Consider the following 6,545-nt stretch of genomic DNA (forward strand, 5'->3'; position numbering starts at 1 on the left):
CAAACTCAACACATTTGAAACTGAGATCAATTACCACACATAACTTCAAACCTACCATTCCTACTGTGTTCTTCATCTGCATTGATGCCTTGTGCCTGATACATAGTAAGCACTTCAGATACTATTTGTTTAATAAATGAAATATGGAATAACCAGCCCCCAAAACATCTTCGATTCTCCCTCCATTTCTACGAATGTTAGTTCATTCTCTTAACCCTTCCTCCTCCTCACCACCACCCCTACTCCCACTGCACAAAGAAGTTGGTATATACCTCTAAGTAGCACCTTCTCAGATTCACAGGCTTCAGTATCTCAAGATAAGGGAAGTTGCTCTCCTCTCCCCCTCCCCTCTGGCATCACAGTCATCACCAGAACTGCCTGAAAGTGGTATTCTGGGCAGATGTGGCCAGCTGCAAGGTGCTGTTAGCTAATGGTGCATCTGTCTGGAAACCGGAACAAGGAAACTGCATTTAGAAGGCGTATTTTTCTCCCTCCCAGGTAAGCAGGAGAAATAATGGAATTCAAATGGAAATGACCGTGCAACAGATTCCTGCCCACCAGGTGGTTATCCCAGTTCATATAAACAACTATTTTAAGGTAATGAAAAAGCATTCCCTGTCAGGGAAGCAAATGGAGCCAGACATTTCTGAAACAGTTTGAGAGAAAGCAGCAGATTCAATGAGCAGACAGCAAAAAGCCTGTCAAGCAGATTGGCACAGGCTACTTCATCCACAAATCCTCCCCAGACAAGGCTCTAGGAAAGGCAAGATCCTAGCCAGGTGCAGTGGCTCATGCCTGTAATCAGCACTTTGGGAGACTGAGGCAAGAGGATTGCCTGAACTCAGGGGTTCGAGACCAACCTGAGCAACATGGTGAGACCTCATCTCTACAAAAAATCAAAAAATTGCCAGGCGTTGTGGCACATGCCTATGGTTCCAGCCACTTGGAAGGCTGAGGTGGAAGGATCACCTGAGCCCAGCAGGTCGAAGCTGTGGTGGTCATGAGCATGCCACTGCACTCCAGTTTGGTCAACAGAGAGAATTCAACTCAAAAAAAAAAAAAGAAAGAAATAAAAGAAAGACAGGAGTCTTCGAAACTGTGCCACCCATCAGGGCTCCCCCTTGTCCTTGGAGGAACGTTTTGCTTCCTCTTCTCCTGCCCTTGGACATCAGACTCCAGAGTATTCCGTCTTTGGACGCTGGGACTTCACCAGTGGCCTCCTGCAGGCTCTTGGATCTTGGGCCTCAGATCAAGGGCTGCACTGTCGACTTCTCTGGTTCCAAGGCTTTTGGACATGGACTGAGCCCCTACCAGCCTTTTTCATCACCCAGCTTGGAGACAGACTATTGTGGGACTTCACCTTGTAATTGGGCCAGCTCTGCACTCCTGAACTCTCAGAGAAAAGACAGGTCAACTACCTAGCCAGCAGAGAGAGGCTGATACCACCAAAGCCATTGTGATAATGGCAAAGAAACTCGCACAATTTGACATACTCTCCCCGGTAACATCCATCCTCATCATCTCCCCGTTTTTTGTTGGTCTGTTTGTTTGCTTGTTTGTTTTTGAGTCAGGGTCTTACCCTGTCTCCCAGGCTGGAGTACAGTGGCATGATTGTGACAATCACAGCTCACAGCGGCCTCAACCTCCTAGACTCAGGTGATCTTTCCACCTCAATAACCCAAGTACCTGGGAGTATAGGCGCACGCAACCATGCCCAGTTAATTTTTTTATTTTTTGTAGTGACGAGGTTTTGCTATGTTGCCCAGGCTGGTCTCGAACTCCTGGGCTCAAGCAATTCAACCGCCTGGGTTTTCCAAAGTCCTGGGATTATAGGTGTGAGCCACTACACCTGGCCACATCTACCTATCAGGAAGCAACATGGCCTTCTATTGTCAGGTCCATGGTCTACCCAGCTTCAGTGGGATAGGAAAGGTTCCCCTTATTTTCTATACTCAGATCCTGATAATTCAACTTCATCTCTGTTTTGTGGGAGGTTTTTTGTTTTTGTTTTGAGTTGGAGTCTCACTCTGTCTCCCAGGCTGGAGTGCAGTGGCACGCTCACGGCCACCGCAACCTTGGCCTGCTGGGCTTAGGTGATCTTTCTGCCTCAGTCTTCCAAGTAGCTAGAACTACAGGCACATGCCACCACGCTCAGTTAATTTTTTTAAAAATTTATTTATTGTAGAGATGAGGTCTTGCCAGTTGCCCGGGCCGGTCTCGAACCCATGGGCTCAGACCATCTTCTCATCCTGGCCTCCCAGAGTGCTGATTATAGGCGTTAGCCACCACACCCAGTCAGTTTTTTTGTTCTGTTTTGTTTTTTGCATCAGGGTTTCACTCTGTCCCCCAGGCTGGAATACAGCGGCATGATCATAGCTCTCCACCGCCTCAAGTGATCCTCCCGGCCCAGACTCCAGAATAGCTGTAACTACAGGTGTACACCACCATGTCCAGCTAATTCTTGGACCTTTTGTAGAGATGAGGTCTTGCTGTGTTGCCCAGGCTAGTTTCGAACTCCTAAGCTCAAGCATCATCCCACCTGATTAGATGGGATCACCATCTCTATCACCATCTCTATCCCATTTGTTCTCAATGCACCCTATACTCCTTGTCCTACTGTGTCTGTGTCTCTCCTGGACTGAGGGCAGGGATCCTGCCTGCTCCATGGTGGCATCCTTTGATCATAGCTGGAATTACAGTTGTGAGACATCACGACCAGCCCATTTTCTGTTTATTTCATGCTACCCTACCAACTCTGTCCCTTGAGACACTGCCTCCTCAGTTCTTCCTTTCTCTGTTATTTCTAAAGACAAACACATGAACGTTTTGGCTGGAAGACTTTACTACTAATCACTAGGGGAAAATCAACAGGGAATAGCAAAACCAACAAAGACTAGACACTTATTTACCTAATGAGCCCTTACATACAGAGTGACCAAATGTCCTTCTTTGTCCAGGACAGTCCTGATTTACACCTGCTGTCCTGGCATAATGATCAGTAGCATCTCTTTCACTCTCAAAAGTATACATAGGCCAGCACTTTGGGAGGCAGAAGCGAGAGGATTGCCTGAGTCCAGGGATTCAAGACTAGGCTTAGCAACTTGGCTAGACCTCATCTCAACAATAAACAAAGATTAGCTGGGCATAATGGCGCATGCCTGTGTTTCCAGCTACTTGGAAGGCTGAGGAGGAAGAATCACCTGGATCCAGCAGGTCGAGGCTGTGGTGGCTATGAGCATGCCACTGCACTCCCACCTGGGTGACAGAGTGAGACTCAGACTTCAACTCCAAAAAAAATATATACATGTTTGGTCATAAAGGAGAATAAGTTCTCCTACTTATATGGCACTTACTTTATGCTAGGCATATAAACATTAACTTATTTGAGACAAGAAACATGTTTAAAGTAATGAAACCAAGGCCCGGAGAGGTTAAGTGTCTTGCCCAAGGTTCTACAGGTTGTCAGTATCTGAGCCACGACTTGAACTGAAGCAGTCTGGCATCCATGTCCTTGTTCTTACCCACTATGGTAAGCGATGACAGAGCTTTAGGAAATAACGTGGTCTTTGACTTAATAAATATTACTCATGTCTGCTATGTGTCAAGCACCACACTATGAACAAAGAATGCCACCACGGAGCAGGCAGGGTCCCTGCTCTTAGTCCGGGAGATAGGATAAGGAGTATAGGGTGCATTGAGAACAAACGGGATAGAGGTGGGGGTGGCATCTAATCAGGCCTTAAGAGATCACGGAAAGCTTCCTGGAGGAGGTGACATCTGAGGAGTCCTGAAGAAAGAGTACTTGAACTAGACTGGAAGAACCAAGAAAAGGAGATTGAAGCACAACAATAAACCGAAAGGTTCTGAGGCCAAAGAAGTCATCCAGAAGTAAAGGAACCCAAGTAGTTCCGCGGGGCTTGGTGTCGCCTGGGGCCAGATGTGTAAGCAGAGGCCAGATCAAGAAGGGGTGTGGCTGACATGCCCGCGCTCACACTTCATCCTGAAGTTCACGGAAAGCCTGTGACTTTCTAGGAACTTAAGCACAGAAGTAACCTGATCCAGTCTTCACTTCAGTCAAGTCCCTAGGGCTGCTGGGCAGAAATGGACTGAAGAGGCCAGAGCTGGCTGGTCTTCTTGTCAGGAAACCCAGACAGAAGTCTGTTGCCAGGACCCACCAGAGGGACGAGGGGCTCGAACAAAGTCAGGGACTGGAGATGTGGGTGAATCAAGGAGGTACAACTGGCAGGATCTGGTGATAAGCAGGATTCGGTGGGTGACAGGAAAGAAAGGTCACGGATGCCATGAAGATAACTATTGGAATCTACAGCTCCGGAAGGAGACTTAGGCAGGAGATGTGAATTTGGGAGTCGCCCAAGGACAGAGGGTCACTAAGTCATGGACCGAGTGGCTCACCCAGCGGCGTGATGGTCTGTCTGCCTGTACAACAGGAAAATAAGTGCAAAAATATTATGGCAGAAACGGGCTGCCGTTGGAGCCAGTGGACCTCCAAGGAGAGTACAAAGCGATTCCTTTGTTGGAGAAAGTGACTTCGGGCTTATCTGACTGTGAAAAGTGAGGGTCCCCGGGGAGAGCTGAGATGAGAAAAGTCTGGGCAGTAAGGAATTACATTGCCCCGCGTGACTAATGTATGGGAATTTTGGAGCGGGGACCGTGGTCATCGTGCTCATCACCGTAGCCTTAGTCCCTGGCACACAGGCACTCAATATATTTTTGCTGAATGACTGATGCCTTAAGAAGGGGGTCTCCTCGGAGGAGGAGATGGGAGACAGGTCCAGAGAGAAGAAGCCCTAGAAACTGAGTAAAGAGAGAGGACCGAGAAAGTCAGAATGGAATTCCTTGAGATGGAAATGGGCTGTGTCTTTCTAGAAATGGTGTTAAACACTAAATTCTACATTGTCTGTTTTAAAAGAAAAATCAGGCCAGGCACAGTGGTTCATGCCTGTAATCCCAGCACTTTGGGATGCCGAGGCAGGAGGATTACTTGAGCCCCGGAGTTCAAGACCAGCCTGGACAACATAGCAATAGCCAGTCTCTACATACAAAAAAAATCAATTAGCTGGGTGTGACAGTGTGCGTGTGTAGTCCTAGCTACTCAAGAGGCTGAGGCAGGAGGCTAGCCTGAGCCCAGCAGGCTGAGGCTGCGGTGAGCCATGATTGTTCTACAGCTTTCCAGCCTGGACAACAGAGTGAGACCCTGATGAGAGAGAGAGAGAAAGAGAGAGAGAGAGAGAGAGAGAGGAGAGACTGACCAATTTCCAGTTAAATGTCAGTCAGGCATGTAAAGCTTTTAGGCAGAAATTGAGTTTTATCAGTATTGTTAAATAACAGTCATTGGCTGGGCTTGGTGGCTCAGCCTGTCATCCCAGCACTTTGGGAGGCCAAGGTGAGTGAATTGCCTGAGCCCGCGGATCTGAGACCCACCTGGGCAACTTGACGAGACCTCATCTCTACAGTCAATCAAAAAATTAGCCAGGTGTGGTAGCGCGCACCTGTAGTTCCAGCTACTGGAAGGCTAAGGCGGAAGGATCGCCAGAGCCCAGCAAGTCGAGGCTGCGGTGGCCGGGAGCGGCCACTGCACTGCAGTATGGGCGACAGAGTGAGACTCCAACTCAAAAATGAAATAAAATAAAATAACAGTCATCTAACTACTTTAATTTCCTCTAAAACGTCTCTACCAAGAGAAGATTTTTCAAAAATTCAATTTAGGTATTTTCTCTCTGGGCTAGTGAGATAAATCTTGACATATGTGAATAATCAATTGTCTAAACAGTGGTTTTCAAAGTATGGGAACTTAGTAGAAATGCAGATTCTTGGACCCCACCCCAGACATACCAAATCAGAGACTCTAGGGCCCAGAAATCTGTGTTCTAACAAGGCCTTTGGGTGATTCTGACACCTTCCAATCTGAGGGGCTCTAGTAGTTCAAAACCTTTTCAATACTGCCCATGCCATATCCAGGCCCCCAAATCCTCTGTGAAAAGCTACTGCTCTTAACAGTCTTTTGTTAGTCTTTGGGCAACAAAGGACAAGGGCCAGGCACCCTCAGTTTCTGACAATGATCAGCAGCAAGGAATGTCCAGGCCAAGGCAGAGTTGGGGCAAGGCAAGGAGCAAGGTGAAAGCAGCTCAAGCTGACCTGAGAAGGAGAACAAATGTGGAACAAAGCTCAAGTGTGGAGCAGGTACTATCTTCTTCCCAAACATCTACCCCAACTTTTTCTGGTAATAAATAAATAGACAGACGGTAGATAGATAGAAAGATGATGCATAGATAGATGATACAGAGATAAATAGATGGACGATAGGGTTAGGTAGATGGTTAGATGGACAGATAGATAAATGATTACATGGATAGATGATAAACATAGATGATAGACAGACAGATGATTATTTAGATAGATTATAGAGATAGAAAGAGATGATAGCCGGGCTCGGTAGCTCAACCTGTAATCCCGTGCCTTTGGGGGGCTGAGGTGAGTGGATGGCCTGAGCCCGTGGGTTCAAGACCCGCCTGGGCAACTTGGCG

The sequence above is a fragment of the Carlito syrichta genome, unplaced genomic scaffold, assembly GCF_000164805.1.
Source record: "Carlito syrichta isolate Samal-C Ts95f unplaced genomic scaffold, Tarsius_syrichta-2.0.1 Scaffold301830, whole genome shotgun sequence".
Lineage (NCBI taxonomy): Eukaryota > Metazoa > Chordata > Mammalia > Primates > Tarsiidae > Carlito > Carlito syrichta.